Genomic DNA, 19,786 nt, shown 5'->3' on the forward strand with positions numbered 1-19,786 from the left:
GCTTTGGGTTCCCATCTTTTTTAACATTTTAAGAAGCTATTTTGCAGCAACATTTCCCAACACAGTTTGTTGTGCGGCATTTGTTGATTGCTGCTTCCACAGGTATTGATTGCAGAACCCAATAAAATTAAATCTTTGACAACTTTAATCTCTTCTCACTTTATCATAATTTTGTTTACAGGCCTAATTTCAAGAATTTTTGTTTTATTTATTTTGTAGTGGGATTCATACTGGAGTCTACAGTATTTTATTTTCTTCAGTAAGTGTTTTACGTGGTTTTTACTTACAGCAAGTAAAGTTGTGTCATCTAGTGGAGCAGGGGTTAAAGTGCTTGAAAATTAACTGACAGGTTAGTGGTTCAAAGCTACCAGCCACTTTGTGGAAGAATACTGTGGCAGGTTGCTGCTGTGTGCCTACTCTGCCCTTTTGCATCTCTATGAGTCAAAATCAATTTAATGACATTGGGTTTCATCTTTCCAGAAAGAGATTTTGTGAGTATTAAATCTCACAACAATATATTTGACAATATTTTTCACATATAATGAATAATATAAACCACCAATATGATGATAAAACACTCCAAAATAAAACCATAATCACGGCCATTGAGTTGAGAGCAGAATTGCCCCTATGAATTTCTAAGACTGTAAATATTTATGAGAATAGAAAGTCTCATTTTTCTTCCACTCAGCAATCATTTTGATTGTGTAGAAATTGGTACAAGTAATGGCGATGAATAAAGCTATTCTGCATGATCTACAATGTCAGGAAGACCGCCATGTTTTTAGAGTGGTCAATTATAACGGAAAACTTCAATGAATACAAAAAATACAGTCAACACCACTTGAGTGATTAGCTGAGTGACATTCGTTTTAAGGCAAGGCTATTTAACTTGAAGCGCTAGCAGTAATAGTTCTGTAGTAAAGTTCTAAAATGTTTTGTTAATTTGAAGCACCTGATTTTCCAATGCACATACAACCCACTGATGTGTTCACAACTATTTCAGGAGTTTGCAGCTGTTTGTTTTAGAATGAAAAATGAAATAATTCAGACATTCTATAGCAAATTATTTTTAGAATATAATTTAAAATAAGTCATGTATTTCAAACTGTCATTAGTAGGCATTTGGACATTTTAAAAACAATAAGCTTTAATTTCTTACTTATGTATACAACATTTTGGGAAACAATAAAATCTGGCTACTTTGCTCTTTTCCTAAATTGACATTTTTTACCTTCAGCCTTATCTTTGCAAGGTTTTAATGTTGGAATACATCCTAATATCAGTTAATTTTCAGCCAATTATTTTACACAAATTTCTCTAATTGGGTACAATATTCCACCTTTTCTAATGTATGGTTTAAGGTGAGTTATAAAACTCAATGGCATTTAGTAGAACAATCTAGACCTTTAGAGGGGTATAGTTGAAACTGATTGCTCATTAAGTATTGAGTAGAAAGTACTAGAGTTGATTGCAAATAAGGCTAAAAAAATTGTAATCAGGAGATGGAAATACAGGACATTTTAGAGAGCCACAGAGATTGTGTTATAGACCAAAGCTCAGACTGTACAATAAGTGAGGACTACTACCTGTGTGCATATGGGCCGTGCAGCAGTTGATTTGATTTCAGTAGTGCTGTCAGATTTGTACTCGGTTGTTTTGTCTACCTCAGACTTCTCTGGGGCCCATACTCAGAAGGGAGTTACAAGACAAACAGTTGGACATAGCATTTTGTTGAAAGATGTGGTAACAACAAAACAAAACAATATCCTTTGCTCTAAGGCGAGGAAAGGGCATAGCAATATGGAACTTATCTATTTCCTAACATTGGCAGCAGAATCAAATTGAAACTGTAAACCTGTCTTCCAGGTTAAGGTCGGAGAGGGCAGTATCCCTATCTATTCTAATTCAATATTGAATGTGTCTACATCTATATGGGCGAGGAGTTCAAATTTGTGTACAGAATAAAATATAGAAAGCAAGAGAAATAAAATAAAAAATATCTAACTGGTGTCCCAAATGACAGAACAATTCAATTATTTGTGATAATAAAACATCATCTGCACCGAAAGTGAATTAGAGGGAAGAACTTTGCTTTGATTACATATGTTCGGTCAGGTTCATAAAGTTCCATTTAACTTAATGAAAAGAGTGTTGAATTTATATTCATGAAATTTAAGTTTGGGTCCAGGCTTTATTACTGATCTCTCGAAGTCCTTTGAATAATAACCAGATTTTGAATTTTACTTATATCGGCAATATTAAATCATATGTGGGACTTAATTAATATCACACACCCTCAGTTCCATCCATTGTTAAAGAACGTTTCTTTGCCAGTAAGCGTGATTGACGACATGGGAAAGAGGAGGTTTTCAAATGAGAATGTTTTCCATACTGGTCTAAAGCATTGAGGAATTGAAAAACTATTCCTGACAGCTGTTTATCTGCAGCTCTTGAAGGAGTGGAAGGAGACAGTAGAACAAGCCTTTTTGTTCTGGTGATTTTGAACATCTGAATAGATAGCCTTCAGATGCACGATTATCTGGTTGAAAGCAAAAATGACTAAGAGCCAGTTGTCAAAAAAAAAATGATGTAGCGTAAACGGAAAACAAGTGTGAATGAAAGGCGAGGAACAAAATGAAAGAGAAGGCAAGGGAATGGAAAAGAGTGTCATTTCTTCTGATGGATCAGTTGTTTAATAAACAAGATTGCTAGATGAGTTTCATCATAAATCTCTCCCATCATATGAGTAATAACCATATTATTTCATTTGGGGGAACTATATTTTAGATGCATCCCATCTTCTTCCATTAGGAAGGTTATGAATACAATCTGGACATTTCTGACCCATGAATTGTTTACAATGTAAATCTTGGTTTAACTACTGTTTTAATTCATAATGGGAAGATTTTTATATGACTAAGGTTATTCATAGTTCTCTTCTTAGCCTATGTTAATGACTTTGATTTTAGTAATGATCATGATGAAGCCTACTCAATAATACATAGAAAATTAAGCCTTTCAATTACAGTGAACCCTCGCCACTTCGCGCTTCGACTTCCGCGGCTTCACTCTATCGCGGTTTTTGCGTAACAGCGCATGCTGTGTCATTACTGCCACTGATTGGCTCATACTGTACATGCTTGATGCCATAAATAATATAATAAATAATAAATGATAATTGTAACGTCCAAAATGTTTTACTGTATTTTCCCTTTTTCGTTTAATAAATTGGGTAATACGAGTGTAATGTTGACTAAAGGGTGTTTTTTTCATGTCCTCTATGCTCTAACTACGAAAATATTTGGTTTACAAATAAGGAATCCTACTTCGCGGAATTTCATTTGTCACGGTAGGGTCTAGAACCGATCAACCGCGATAAACGAGGGTTCACTGTATAATCAATTATAATCTCAATTTCATTAATCTCCAATTATTTGTTTCCGTTCACTTGTGTTCCTAGCTCTTCCACTGTTCAAACCTTTTTAGGAAAAGAGTTTGCATTATTACCCAGGCCCTTACAAGGACGCAGTGTTTCACTGTGGGAAAGAAACAAGTGATACAGGGATCAAACTAAATTGAGTTGAGCCCAACTTCATGCCTGGAGACAAAGTAGCTTTCCTACCCTGTGTCAGTTTATATGTCTCAACCACGGAGGACCATGGTAACGTTGTCTACCTAGTAGAGCCATCTCCCATTCGTCTTTGTGTACTGTGGTTGCTTCATGTTCTGTGACGCTGGAAGCATCACCTGTATTTATAGGCAATAGAATCTCATTGATCACGAGAAAATACTGCCAGACTTGGTTGCTTTGGACATGCCATAGGGAGGGATCAATTGCTGGAGGATATCAAGTTTGATGGAGAACTCAGAAGAGCTAGCAAGCAATCGTTACGACAATGTAGGAGTAAGCAACAATTTGCTCTGCTGTACACAACGTTGCTATGCAGAGGACTTGACTAATTGGCATCTATGGTATATGTATGTATGTATGCATGCATCCATCTATCTATATTTTTATCTATCTGGTGGAGTTACAGCAAGGATTTACTAGGTAGTATAGACACATGGCTAACTGAAATGCCTGGTTCAGAGTATATGGCTGTTGTTATTCAGGTTTGACTAATGTTTGGAGACTTGTCTTTTAACTTTATAATCATCTCCTATAAACTGAGCTCTCAGATCCGGCCATTCCTAAACAAGACTGCATTGATAATTCTTGGGCCCTTCTACAACACTGGTCCTTGTGGAAGACACATTTATGAGTGAAATATGATCTTGGTTTCTACTCTCTATATTCACACAAATAAAATTCGTCAGCATTTTTCAGATATGAACACTAGAATATTATAGGTCATATGGTTAAGATTATAGGTCATATAATTGTAGTCTTGCATGAAAGCTATCTAGCAATAACCTTATTTTCATACTAAATAAAAGCAAGATTTTAAATGTATCCTTTCCCAATAGAGATGTTCAGCAGGTATGTAAGTAGTGAGTGAATACGTGTCAGGTTTTGTTTCTTTTTGTCAACTAACAATGTACTCAAGGTATCTTACAGGCTTCATAGGAGTAGTGTTAGCACGTCCCATTTATTTTAAATTGCTGAAATATAGAGATCATCTGATTCATTCATAGCTTAAACTTAGAAGAAAAAAAATAGGACCACCTTCTATCACTTTTATGTAACCATTAATGTTTTTAGATTTGACTTTGAAAGAGCCTGAAAAACACATGATAAAAATATTACATCAGGAGCCCTGATGATGTAGTAGTTAGTTACTTGTTGGGCTGCTAACCACAAGGTCAGCAGTTCAAACCACCAACCTGCTCTGTGGGAGAAAGATGAGGTTTCCTACTTCTAAAAAGAGCTACAGTCTTAGAAACCCATCTAGACCGTTCTACCCTGTCTTACAGAGCCACTCTTTGTCCCAAATGACTTGATGCCACTGAGGTGGTTTTGCTTTTCTGGGCCAATTTACCACATATTTATTTCTGGGAGAGGCTGGAGAAGAGAGTAGGGATCAAGTGTGTGTTAGTCTGGGTACTTTAGAGAAACAAATCCATAGAAACTCATGTAAAACTCAAGCTATCCAAATACATGAGTTTTATATCAAGGGTAAGTGCACATCAAGGAAACATCCCCACCCAGAGCTGCCCAAGCCCACAAGTCCAACATTAACCCATTAACCCATATGTGCAACACCAATCCACAAAGTCCTCCTCCATCTCACAAAACACACACAACGACGCCGACTACATTAGGAAATCCGAATCAGTGAATGTGTAAGCATCTCAGCGCTGGAAGGAGTCTCCACACATGTGCTCCAGCACCCAGGGCTGTATCGGGGTAGGTCCATGTGGCTTCTCCTCAGGGATGTCTTGCAGGAAGGGAGCCTTGCCAGTTGAAGCAGGGAACTGGCTAAGGCAGCTGCACCCTGGTCCGACCATCACAAAGCAAGAGACCCGAAAACTAGGAAAGTGAGGCTCACTGAGCGCTTTATCCCTTTGCCCTTCAATTAACCCCACATGTGTTTATCAGCCAGGTTGGCACAATAAACTTTAACTAACTCAAAGTGTTTCTTAATTATATAAGTGTAAATGAACGAATATTTAGAATAAAGATTTCCACTTTTTATATTAAGTTCACATATAAGTTCATTGGTACTACAAATAAGTGAACTTTGTTTTTTGCAGGAAAAGTTACTCATTGTTACAGGTTTGTACATGTGAATGTAAATAAGACACTTCACACCTTTATCTAACCCCATTTTAGATACCCAAGATCTAAATTGCATATACTTATCAAGCCAGTACTCTGAGGCGACAGGAGTGTGTCTTGATGTGCTACATCTACATTTTTGGCTGGAACCCCGGCCATCTGCAGCCACAGGAAACGTCCACGCCACAGCAAGCCAACACATTTCAGCAGGGTATGCCAGCTTACAGTGTCAAGAAACTTTCTCTCCACTGAGTAGGGTTCTATGGCTTTCAGTTCTATGAGGTCAATTGGATACCTGCTATGAGCTTGCGAGTAAAAACACACACACACACACACACACACACACACACACACACACACACACACATTTCCTTATACTTCAGACCAGTTTGGTCCTTCTCACTCTCTCCCCTATACCCTACGCAGCCTTTTCACTTCTGCCTCAACCCTCACTTCTATAAAGGAATCCATAAAACTCCCTAATTTCCTATCAGCCAGCCCTTTTACTTCCTTCTTAACTCTAGCCTTTACAAACCAAGTCAACAGGAATCAATGCACCGTGTCCAAGCAGCCTATCTCTTCACGGCAGTGTTTTCCACACTTCCGCTAACAGGCTGACCCAGGGGGCTACCATAATAAGCCTACCTGGCTGTCTGCTCACTGTTTTCCTTTAACATTTGGAAGGAGGTTTTTTTCTGATGGGCACAGGCTTTCCTTTCAGTGGTACACCCTACAGCAAACTACAATGTCATTCACTGCAAGGTGTTGATAACTCTGACGTTTTCCCTTCACGTCTCCTTCTGATACTGCAGCCAGTATCTCTACTAAATGTACTCTTCCTTGGCTTGAAGGTAAGTTGATCTTAGGTTCCTATGTATTTTCCAGTGAATAGAAGCCAGTTTATCTCCTTAACATGTTGCACAGACAGCAACATGACTATCATGCGACCAATACAGAAAAAGCAGTCAGTTATTGAAATTAAGTTATTTATATCTTAGTGTGAATTTTAAAAAAAATGAAAAGCTTATCAGTGCATATGTTGAAACAATGAACAACATGCGTATTAATGAGCCAGTTATAAAACAGAAATGCACTGTTCATAATAGCCACCCAAAATTAACCTCTGGATAAACATCTTGGGCAACACAGGAAACTATCAGAGCAGAAACAATGGAAAAGCACCGTAGGGATAACTGCCAGACAGAAATTATGCAACGAAATGGGAGTGAGCTCCAATTTCCTAATTATTTCTGCTATTAACATCTTATAGTACATTAATTCCTATCCTTTGGCCAATTTCCATTTTGGATCATTTCGAATAGAATGGATGAGGAGGTAGAAAGGGAAGAGGTTTTCCACCTAACTTTCCACTGAAGATATTAACTGCATTATGATAGAGCTGGTATAGAACTTTATAAGATCCACCCCTTTCTCTTTAGCGAGATGTACACGCCTAAGTCACAGAAAGTAGAAAGGATTTGCATATTTTACCAGCAGATAAAAGTATAAACTAACTCCTTTATGTGAATCAAGAATTTCAACTGTTTAGTCATGGCTGACACAGCCTACTGGGATGCATATCTTCCCTGATTTTAAGTCACGCAGCAGCCCCTTGTTGGGCTCAAACAATGCCACTTGATCTGGATACAATGTACATGGAACAACACATTATTGAGAACTGAATAAAGGAGATAAGAAAATAGTGTAAATATGTAAAGATGTAGCATCAATATCTACGTCATAGAAACACTTTTATGCATTTCTATATGATCTGTATACCGAGAACCGTCAATTGATAAAGCATCACTTCAGATGATCCATACTCACTCATTATAAATGGAGGATTTTTCCTCTTATGGTACTTTGTTAATAGGTCAACTTGGAGTTGGTAAAACTTTAAAAAGTACTAAACAATGGATGCTGATATGAAAGCTGCATTGCTTGTTGGTTGTGAAAGAACAATATTGAATGTGTTTATAAACCTTCTGCTCTTCCTTTGACCTAGATTAAACATCGGAAATTTAACACGTCAAAGTAATAATAAAAAAAACACCCATATGCATTGAAGCAAATTCTAGCTATCTGTCTGAGTCAGACAGAATGTAGATGCATATTTGTCCTGAATGACGGGAGGGCCAAATAATATTAGAGTATGACTTAGAATATATGTTCTTTACCCTGAGAAGCAAAGCAAATAGCCTTCTAACAATATGATCTATTCAAAGTTCTAGAATTACATGGAATAAATGCATAAATATTCCCATTAAAAGAACATTCTGATTAGAATTTTCTTAAATGATCTGTACTGAAGATTTTTTCTCCCATATTAAAGAATTAGAAACTCACTCATGATTTCTACATGAGATATGTGAAAAATGTTACATTTCAGAGATTATTGTAAATTGTTAAATGGAAAAAACATATTCTAAAAATTCCATTGTAATAAGCTCTACTTATTAATAAGCTTTCTACATTGTAATAAGCTCTAACTCAGGTGAGTGTTATTTGATAATTTACCAGTAATAATTTTTGCATAATGAGCTGGATAGGCATTAGTAAAATGTCATACAATGCGTTCGAGAGTCTTGAGCCAGAAAAATAAAAAAAAAATTGTTCAAACTTTAATTATGCCCTGTTAATGACACTGGTGGGTAATATTGTATGTGATATGCTTTCCTTATAGTTCTCTAGTCTTAAATATGTACAATAATATTTATTTTGCATGGTTTTCTTTGTTGACTAATGTTGATACACAAATCTTTCTATACACGCTTTATCTGTGTTATATAACAATAGCTATAATTAAATATCCACCACTCATCTGTCAGTTTGTCATACACTGGTGGTTTGTCTGTTGCTGACATGATGGAAACTACACCACAAGATTTCAAATACCAGCAAAGTCAACCACAGTGAACAAGTTTGAGTGGAGAGTAAAGAATAAGAATAGACTACAAAGAACAGACAGGGAATCTATTTATGAGGGACGATGCACTAAAAATCTTAAAAATAGCATAGTCTGATATAATTCCTGAGGAAAAGCTCCTCAGGTTGGAAGAAACTCAAAATAAAATATCACTGAGGAAGAACTGTGTCTTCAAGGCTGTCTTTAAAGTAGAATGATGCAGGTGTAGCAAACTTTTGTGATCTTCATTTGCTGATGGAACACAGCTCAAAATGCAAAGGAAGAGCTGCTCATCTCAATAATCAGTACATGGAATGTACAAATATGAATCTAGGGAAATTGGAAGTGTCAAATGAAATGGAATCTATGAACACTGATATCCTGAGCATTTGTGAAATGAAATGGACTGGTGTTAATCATTATTTAATTGGATACATATGGTTTACTATGCCAGGTATGACAAACTCAAGAGGAGTCACATGGCATTCATCATCAACAAAGAAGACTTCAAGATCTGTCGAAGTAAATGCTGTATATGATAATGCCATATTTGTACAAAGAAGGCCATTACATACAATTATTATTTACATCTACATTTCAGTGACAAGAAATTTGAGGAAGTCTACAAGCGTCTTTATTCTGAAATTGATCAACCATGCAGTCAAGATGCATTTGTTACTGGTGATTGGACTGTGAATATTCGAAAAAAGAAGGAGCAGTAGTTGGGGAAGATGGCCTTCGTTAGAAAAATGAAGCTGCAGAGCACTTGAGAGAACTTAGAAAGATGAATGACTTCATTGCCAACACTTCTTTCAACCACATAAACTGACTATGCATGTGGCCTGGATTGAATAAACAGAAATCTAATTGATGATAAAAATGGGTAGAGACCACTTGCTTTTCATGTTGTCATGCAACGGTGGCTTGTATGTGGCTGTGATGCTGGAAACTACATCATTGGGATGTCAAATACCAGGGGGATCACCCAAAGTGAACAGGTTTCAGCAGAACTCAGACTAAGAATGGATAGCAAAGAAAGGATAGGCTGGGACTTTCAGAGGAATTTGCCACTGACGGCTTTATGGATAGTAGTGGGAACTTGAAAACCTCATGAATCCCAGCAGACCAATGACAGAGATCGTATCATAAGATGAGCCCCTCGGGGCAGAAAGCCGTCAAAATATGACTGAAAGAATCGCCTTCTCAAAGTAGGGTCAACCATAATGATGTGGATGAAGTAAAGTCTTTGGAAGGAAAACCTTCAGGAATTTCATGTGCGGGTGGAGCATGCCTCAAAATGGGTTGGGGACAGAGGCCTTTAAACAAATATTAGTAATTTGAACTCGAAATTTACAAAGTATGAATCTAGGAGAAGTGGAAGTAATAAAAAAAATGAAATGGAATGCATAAAGATTGATATCCTAGGCATTAGTGAACTGAAATAGACTTGTATTAGTCATTTGATATCCAGAAATCATATGGTTTCCTAGGCTAGGGATAACAGATTCCAGAGGAATGGTGTCCCATTCATCATCAAAAATAATATTTCAGAATTGATCACAAAGCACAATGCTGGCTGTGACAAGATATCCATCCTATTCCCATAAAAGGAAATCCAGTCAACATAAGTATTAATCACATTTATGCATCACTACTGAAGCTAGTGAAGCAGAAATTGACAACTTTTACCAATCATGTCCATTTGAAATTGATCATTCATGCCATCAAATGCATTGATAACTACTGGTGATTGTAATGTAAAAGTTAGAGACAAAGAGTAAGGCAAAGCAATTGGACAAAAATGACCTAGGTGATAGGAAGGCCACCTAGATCATATGGTAGAATTCAGCAAGACCAATGGCTACTTCATTCCAAATACCATTTTTCACCAACATAAAGGTGACGATACATGTTGACTTTTCCAGAGGAAATACACAGAAATCAAGTTGACTACATCTGTGAGAAGAGAAAATGGAGAAGCTCAATATGAACAGCTAAAAACCACACCAGGGTTGACTGTTTAACAGACCATCCATTGTCATATGAAAGTTTGGGTTGAAATTGAAGAATATAAAAAACAAGTTCATGAGAGCCAAAATATGACCTTGAGTCTATCCTACCTGAATTTTGAGAACATCTCAAGAACAGGTTTGACATATTGAACAGTAATGACAGAAGGGCCAATGAACTGTGGGAGGACATCATGAACATCAAACGTGAAGAAAGCAGAAGGTCATTAAGCAGCCTTCTGAGTGAAGCATCAATTGGGTCACATGGAAAAAGCACACAAGCCCATGTGATGCCGTGATTGTAAACGATAAAATCCCAACAAGGAGGAGGGAATGGTATAAGAGCTTAAGTTGCGAACAACCAGTTTTCAGAAGGCTATGGATGACAGTGGGATCCCCAAACCAATTCACATTATCCACACATAGATTAAGCCTCTGATGAATTTTCTCTGACCACAGATCAGGGATGTGATTAGGCTCGGTATTATGCAGAATGAAGTGTTTTGTTGTTATCATTTTGTTTGGTTTCTCTGTATTTTGTTTTCTATGTATGAATTCTGTGATGGGTAGCGCTATGAAGTCAGTGCCTACACTGATGGTTTATTGAAGGGTATGGGAAGGAGGTTGGGAGAAGTAGGGGGTTGGGGGTGGGCTAATGATGACAGGTATAAAAAGGAAGTGTTCTGGGGCTGATTGTGGAGATGATTGTATGACTTTAATTAATATGACTGAACTTGGATTGTATGACATGGATAACATGTCAATAAAATGGTTTTTGAAACATTTGAAAGCATGAATAGAAATAAACACCAATAGAAAGAAACAATCTATTTTATGATGAATTAATTAAAATGTCATACATCAGTCAGAAAACAATCACTGTTGTCTATTAAAAAGAAATAGAAAAGTGAAGGGCCTAGTGTGGGTCAACATGATAAAAGTGGGTTACCCAATCAATTAATAAGTTTTGCGAAAACATCACCACAGTAATGCCAGGACATTTCTTCTCATGTTCATTTTTTAGTGCCCTATTTCCTGCCAGCCTCCCTTGTTCTGTCCCTTGAATATATTGATCTAGTTATTGTTTGAACTATTGAAATGTATGATATGTTATATGTGTGTCTGTGAAATTGTCAGGAATAAACAAACTAATATTCTAAAAGACAGGAAAAAATGAATCTGGATGTCAGAAGAGATTCTGAAACTTCTCTTAATAGAGTAGCTAACGCAAATGGAAGAAATAATAAAGAGTTGTGCAGATATGTTCAAAGGGCTGTTCAAGAAGATTAAATACTATGATGAAATGTATTGAGGCCTAGAATTAGATTACCAAAATGGAAGAATAAGGTCAGAATATCTTAGTGAAGTGAAGAATAATCTAAAGCACTGAGAAGCAATGTTGAAGGTTCTATGGGCAAAATATTGAAAAATTCAAGAAGCATCAAAAGAAGAATAAAAAAATAGAGTCGCTGTACCAAAATGAACTATTTGACATTCAACCATTTCAAGAGATAGTATGTTATTAAGAACCATTGGTGCTGAAGGAATAAGTCCAAGTGGACCGCAATCATTAGTCAAAACCCAGACACCAGAAATTGATGGAATGCCAAATGAAATGTTTCAATAAGCTCTGAGGCACTGGAAGCACTCACTTGTCTTTGTCAAGAAATATGGAAGACAGCTCCTTTGGCCCACACTGCAAGATATTCATCCTTGTACCCATTGCAAAGAAAGGTGACCAAAAACAATTCACAAATTATAGAACAATATCACAAAGAAGATTTAAATATGATATATTTGACTAATTGAAACCCAATGACTGAAGACCAGAAGAGTTGTGGGATGACATTAAGAACATCATACATGAAGAAATAAAAAAGTTGTTAAAAAGATACAAAAGGAAGAAAAGATCAAAGTGGATGTCATTAGAGACTAGGCAGCATGCTTCTGAACATAAAGTAGCCAAAAGAAATGGAAGAAATAATCAGGTAAAAGAGATGAACAACAACAAAAAAAAGAACAAAAAAAAAAAACCACACAAAAAAACAAACAAACAAACAAACAAAAAGAGATGAACAGAAAATTTCAAAAGAGCTAGAGAAGACAAAATAAAGCCTGATATTGAAGTGGACAATGACCTAGTGTTAGAAAAGCCAGAGAGGAAAACATGCTCAGAAGTTCTCAAGTGAAGCAGTTGAAGAACTAATCAAACGGAGCTCTGTGACAGTGAAAGCCTCTACAGACAAATCACCAATGATGTGGGAAACATTATAAGAAGATAGAAAGAATACACAGAGTCACTGAACCAAAAAATATTGGTTGAAATTCAACTATTTCAAGAGTGACCATATTAATACAAACTGAAGGTAATTGAAAGCATTGTCAAAAGACAAGGGTCCAGGAATTGATAGACTACCCATTGAAATGTGTCAACAAACTGACATAGCACTAGAATCACTCACTGGTCTATGTCAGAAATTTCAGGACAATTACCTGGCCAATCTGCTATCAGCGATACATATTTCTGCTCATTTCAAAAAAAGGTAAGCAAACAGAATGGAGAAGTTATCAGTTATTGAGTGATATCATTAACATTGCATAAAAGTAAAATAGAAGTTCATTTAAAAGTAGGTTCAGTAGCACATAGATGGGGAGCTACTGGAAATTCAAGCAGTGTTTAGAACAGGACTTAGAATGAAGGATATCATAGCTGACGTCAGAGAGATGTTTACTTGTGCTTTATTAACCATGCCAAGCCATTCAACTCTATGGATCATAACAAATTGCCTTTAATATTGCAAAAAAAAGGGAATTCCAGCGCACTTTATTTATTTATTTATTTATCTATTTATTTATTTATTTTATATGTAGCTCCCTGTGATCAATCCCCCCTTTGTACTCCCCCTTTCCCTCCTGGTTTTGCCACTGTCACCCCCGGTCCTGAGAGGTTCATCTGTCCTAGATTCCCTCGTTTCCAATTCCCATCTGTACCGCTGTGCATCATCTGGTCTAACCAGGTCTGCAAGGCAGAATTGGGGTCCTGGTAGTTGGGGGGAGGAAGCGTTTAAGAACTACAGGAAGGTTGTGGGTTTCATTATTGCTATACTGTAACCTAAGTGGCTCATCTCCCCACTACCCCTCTGCAAGGTATGTCCAGTTGTCTAGAGATGGGCATTGGGTCTCCATCACGCGCCACCCTCATTGATGAGGTTATGATCCCCCCACACCCCCCGCCTTTGGTGTTTGAAGCCTGGTCCCTTTGGCCCTTCATGATGTGCTGCTTCCACGTGGGCTTTGTTGCTTCAGGGCTAGATGACCGCTTGTTTACTTTCAAGCCTTTAAGTCCCCAGACGCTATAGATCTCGATAGCCAGGCACTATCAGCCTTCTTTGCCACACTTACTTATGCACACATTCGTCTTCAGCGTTTATGTGTGGAAGGTGGTCACACAATGCTGGTTATTATTCTTTGGTGTCTGCTGCCTGTTCCCTTCAACACCTCGTGTTCACACAGGCTCATGTGCTTCTTCTCTGTCGACTTTGTTGTTTCTGAGCTAGATGGCTGCTTGTTTGCCTACAAGCCTTTAAGACCCCAGACGCTATATCTTTTGAAAGCCGGGCACCATCAGCCTTCTTCACCACCTTTTCTTATGCACACATCTGTCTTCAGCAATCATGTCGGGAAGGTAGATATCATGAAATGACCGTTTAGCTGAGCAAGGTGCTCTTGTATTAGGGGAGTGTCCAGCGCACTTTATTTTGTGCATGCAGAGCCTGTGAACCATAGCTTATCAAAATTACTTGGCCTGCCACTCCCTTTTCAGAAAAAGAAAAATTACTCAGCACTCTCCTGGAAAATTTTGTTAAACTCATTTCAAAAGCAAAAATAAACTCACAGCCATCAAGCTGACGTGAGTAATAGCGACCCTATGTCCAGAATAAAACGAAGCCATCTCTTTGTACAATCCCCTGAATCACTCACTTTGGGAAACACTGCTAAGTACAGACTAAAGGGCAGTCCTTGGAATAAAACAGAGGATACTGTATCTTCTTTTTAATTAGCAAAAAAATGTGTGCCAGTGTCCCATTCTGTCACCATACTCATTAAATCTGTATACTTCATTGTTCAAAGAAATAGAAGAACTAACAACTAATTTCATATGGAGAGATAAGAGTCCCAGAAAAAGCAAAGAACTTTTTAAGAAGAAAAATAAAGTAAGAGGCCTTTCACTTCCCAAATTTCAAGCCTGTTTTATAGCCACAGTAGTTGAAACAATGATAGATACATAGACCAATGGTGTAAAATAGAAAATCCAGAAATAAATTCATCTACCTACAGATAATTGGCCAGAAGCATTAAATGGAAAAGAGTCTCTTCACGAAATTGAGAAAATTGAGTTTCCCTCAGTTAAAAAATGAAGCAGGACCTATGTCTCACCCCAGGTACAAGAATAACCACAAGATGGCTCACAGGCCTAAATGTAAAAACCTAGAGTGAAAAGGATCATCTATGTGAAAATAGGGACAATGTTAAGGGCTCAAAGATGCTATCGAGTATAACAAAGGAAACACACACAAGAGATAAGATATCAGAAGACCAGGAACTATTAAAAGTAAAAGGCTTATGCCCATCAACATATTTCATCAAAATAGTAGAAAAAGAACCCACAGGGGAGGAAATTTATTTGACAACAACACAAAAGACAAAGGACTGATCTCCAAATTCTATAGGGAACTGCAACTTCTCAATAAGACAAATAGCCCAATTAGAATGTGGGCGAAGGACATGAACAGTTGACCGAAGATGACATACAAATGGCCAACAAACATATGCTCATGTTTACTAGGCACCTGGGAGATGCAAATCAAAACCACAATGAGATAGCACCTAACACCAACAATAATAGCCAAGTTCACAAAAACAGCATATAAAATGCTGGAGAGGCTGTGGAGTGATTGGAATCCACATAATCTCCTGGTGGGACTACCTCAAAAAACTAAATAAGGTTTATAACAGGAACACACCTATGCTCATAGCAGCACTGTTCACAATAGCAAGAAGGCAAATGCAACTTAATGCCCAGCAGTAGAAGAATGCATAAAAATCTTTGGTCTATAAATAAAATGGCATACTACGCATTGCTGAAAATCAATCATGGAACCACAAAGTACCACATGGAATGGAGAGACCTGGAGAAGACTATGCTGAGGCATATGTCAATCTCAAACAACAATCATAAGAAACTACTGTTATAAGCTGATGGCATACGAGAAACACTCACTAGTCTATGCCAGGAAATTTGGAAGACAGCTACTGACAGAAAAAGATCCATATTTGTAACAATTCCAAAGAAAGCCGACCCAACAGAATGCTCAAATTATAGAACAATATCATTCATGTCACATGCAAGTAGAAGTTTTCTGAAGAGCATCCAACAGTGGTTGCAGCATTACAGGAAGCTTCCAAAGGTTGACTCTGGATTCAGAAGAGGAGATGGAACAAGGGATATCATTGTTGATGTCAGATGGATTTTGGCTGAACACAGAGAATATCAGAAAGATAGTTGCTTGTGTTTATAGACTGTGCTAAGGCATTATACTGGGCGGATCATAACAATCTATGGATAGCCTTCCGAAGAATAGGAATCCCAGAATTGCATTGTGCTAATATGAAATCTGCATCTAGTTCAAGCTGTAGTTATCCAAACAGAAGGGCATACTGTGTGGTTTAGTCAGGAAATGTATTGCATAATCTAAGTGTAATTATTCAATCCGTGAAAAAATATTCAGAGAATCTGGATTAGATGAAGAAGAAAGGGTACTGGGATTGAGAGATGAGTTTTAACAACCTGCACTATGCAGATGACATTGAAAGTGAGAGAACTTGAAGCGCTCACTGATGAAGATCAAGAACTTGAGCCTTCAGTATGGATTACAAGCCAATATAAAGAAAACCCACATCCTGACAACTGGACCAATAGACACCATCACGATAAATGGAGAAAAGATCGAAGTTGTCAAGGATTCAGTCTTGCTTGGATCCACAACCAATGTTCATAGATGCATAGATAAGAAATCCTACGATGCACCCGGCAATTCTGCTACACAGACCTCTTGAAATTTGGAAAGCAAGGATGTTACTTTGAGGTCATCTGCATGCGAACGTTGGACGTTAATTAAGGAAGACTACAGAAGAAAGGATACATTGTAATGGATGCAATGTTTGTAATTGTATGTAATGGATATATTGGAATTATTTCAATAATATTGAAAGTGACCTGGACTGCCAAAATAAGAAACTAATCTCTCTTGGAAGTAGTACAGTCAGAATGCTCCGAAGAGTTAAGGATGGTGAGACTTTGTCTCATTTCCTTTGGACGTGAGAGAACAATTGGTGAGGACAGACCAATCCCTGGAGAAGGACATCATCCTTAGTAAAGTAGAGGGGCAGCAAAAAGATAAAAAGGAAAACCTTCAACAAGATGGATTGACCTGGTGGCTGCCCTGAAGGGCTCAAACGTAAGGACAATTGTGAGGATGGCCCGGGAGCAGGCTGTGTTTCATTGTGTTGTATGTCCATCTGCTCCCTGTGAGTCTGAACTGATAAAAGGTAAAAAACAAGTCAAGTTAGGGGGTCTCATACCACGGGGAGCAGAGTTTGGAGACAGCTAAGCAAGGGAGGGTATGGGAGGAACAATAAAGTGAGGAGCTAGCTTGTGGAGGGACGATAACTTGGTGAAAGGGAAATGGTAGTCCACAAGAAAAGAAATCAAAGGAATAGGTGAAGGGTCAATTATTGTGGTGTTTGGTTAGTCGTTTAAATTGTTGAATACAGAATTAGGGATTTCAAATGTAAAGCACAGCTAAGTAACACTAAATTTATTATCACCATTAAATGGTATTTGGGACTGGACAAATATGTTGCCCAAGTCCAATTTAAAGTGTTGGTGAGCCAAGTTGGCACTTTCAGGACTGAGGTGAGCCTGACGCCAATGTGGCATGCTCAAGTGCCTCAGACGATTATAAAAACCTGAAAACAAATAAGTGAAATTATAGAGAATTTCATGCAATTGAATTATGGTGCGGAAGAAGAATATGGAAAACTTTATGAATTTATATAAGAGCTAACAGATCTGTCTTAGGAAATACAGGCAGAAAGCGCCTTAGAAATGAGGATCATGATACTTTGTCTCATTTACTTTGAATACACTATCAGGAGAGTTTAGTCCCTGAAAAAGGACTTCATGCACAGCAAAATGAAACATCAGTGAAGAAGAGGAACACCTTCCATGGGATGTAGTTACAAATTGGCTGCAACCATGGGCTCAGGTATTACAATAATTGGGAGGTGGGGGACTGGGTAGTGTTTCCTTTGGTTGTTCATAGGATCACTATGATATAGAACAGACTCAAGGGAACCTGACAACAACAACCCCGTTAAATATTACTCTTACCAGAATAAAGCTCAATGGCCAAATGCAAATGAGAAACAAGGGAAAGACAGCATGAATATCAATTAATATTCAGCAGTATTTAGCAAGATGATAGGAGAAATGAGAACGTCATCTCACATTTTACTGTGTGAGAAACTAAATGGAGAGAAACCCAGTTCTCATTCCGAAGATTGAATTATTCACACTCTAAATATTCAACTCATTTGTTTCTCTCTCTTTCTCTTCCTTAATGTGTTTCTGATGACAAACATAGGGTTCATTTTACTTGCTAATGTATTCATGCATTCACTCAGACATTCATTCTAAAAGGATTTACTTAATGCAAAGAACATTCCAGTCACTGGGTTATAATATCTAAGATAATACAAAAATTGTTCTTCCCAACAAGGAATTCTCCCTCTAATAGAAGAGACAGTAAAACAAGTATTTTCAATTTATGGTGTTTAAGGAATATAATAAAAATAGGCATCATATTATGAGATCATGTGTCCTGGAGTATTCATGAAAATATCCCAGTTGTAGGAAACAAAGAACAATGACAAGATGTAAACAAAGTCACAGAAAGAAACCCAGCTTCTGAATAATTATCTCCTACAAGTTAGTTTTATATATCTAGAGCACCAGCACTCTCTCTGAACGATAGATGGTGTGGGAGGAAGGTCCAGAGATTTAGTCAAACACAGATCATGGGGATTTGTGTTTGCTGTACCCAAACAAAACTGGCTACCCTTGAGTTGCCTCCAACTCATAGAAACTCCAGCGACCCAGTGGGTTTCTGAGACTATGCTCCTTTAAAGAAAATGAAAGCCTCATCTTTCTCCCATGGAGTGGCTGGAGGCTTTAAACTGTTGACCTTTGGTTCAGCCCCAACATGTAACCAACTATCCTATCACTACTAGGGGAAATAAATGTTGGCCTCATTGAATACCACATAATAAACAAAAAAATGGGCAGAAGAGCTACATTTCTAGGATGAATGGCAATATCTATCAAAGAAAGAAAGAAAGAAGAAAAAACCCAGAAGAAAAAGGGTATGAGAATTAATTGAAACCAGGAGGTATCTTGTAATAGTGTTCTGTAGTTTTCCCCATATTGATCTTTTGTTCTTTTAGTCAAGTATATTCCTAGATATTTAAATTTGTGTTTGGCTATTGTGAAGGGTACCACCTTTTTGATCTCCTCTTCTGTGGTCTTATCTGATGTGTATAACAGTCCGATGGACTTCTGTTTTTTGATCTTGTGTCCTGCCACTGTGCCAAAATCCTCTATTGCTTCCAGTACTCCCCTTGTGGAGCTTTTGGGATTTTCCATATATAAAATCATGTCATCTGAAAATAACGATAGTATCACCTCTTCCTTCCCCAGACAAATACCTTTGATGTCTCTTCTTTGCCTTATGCCATTAGCTTAAACCTCCAGCACAATATTAAATAAGAGAGGGGACAAGGGGCATCCTTGTCTGGTTCCCTTTTTCAGTTGGGGAAAGGAAGTGGTGTTAACAAACCCAGGGACAAGGGAACAACAAGTGATCCAAATTGGTGGGGAGGTGGCTGTGGGGAGCCTGGTAGGGCATAATCAAGGATAATGTAACAAAGAGGAACGGCTGAAACCCAGGTGGGGACTGAGCATGATAGTGGGACAGGAGGAAAGTCAAGGGAAATAGAGGAAAGAGCTGGGAGGCAAAGGGCATTTATAGA

At 37.7% G+C, this 19,786-nt stretch overlaps 1 protein-coding gene across 1 annotated transcript in view; it reads right to left on the reverse strand.

Moving 5' to 3' along the window:
- Positions 1 to 19,786, reverse strand: part of DPP10 (dipeptidyl peptidase like 10) — a 549,923-nt gene that overhangs the window by 31,721 nt on the left and 498,416 nt on the right. The window lies entirely within an intron of this gene.

This window comes from Echinops telfairi, unplaced genomic scaffold, assembly GCF_000313985.2.
Source record: "Echinops telfairi isolate 266 unplaced genomic scaffold, ASM31398v2 ScPeMD7_15;HRSCAF=58, whole genome shotgun sequence".
In the NCBI taxonomy this organism is placed as follows: Eukaryota; Metazoa; Chordata; class Mammalia; order Afrosoricida; family Tenrecidae; genus Echinops; species Echinops telfairi.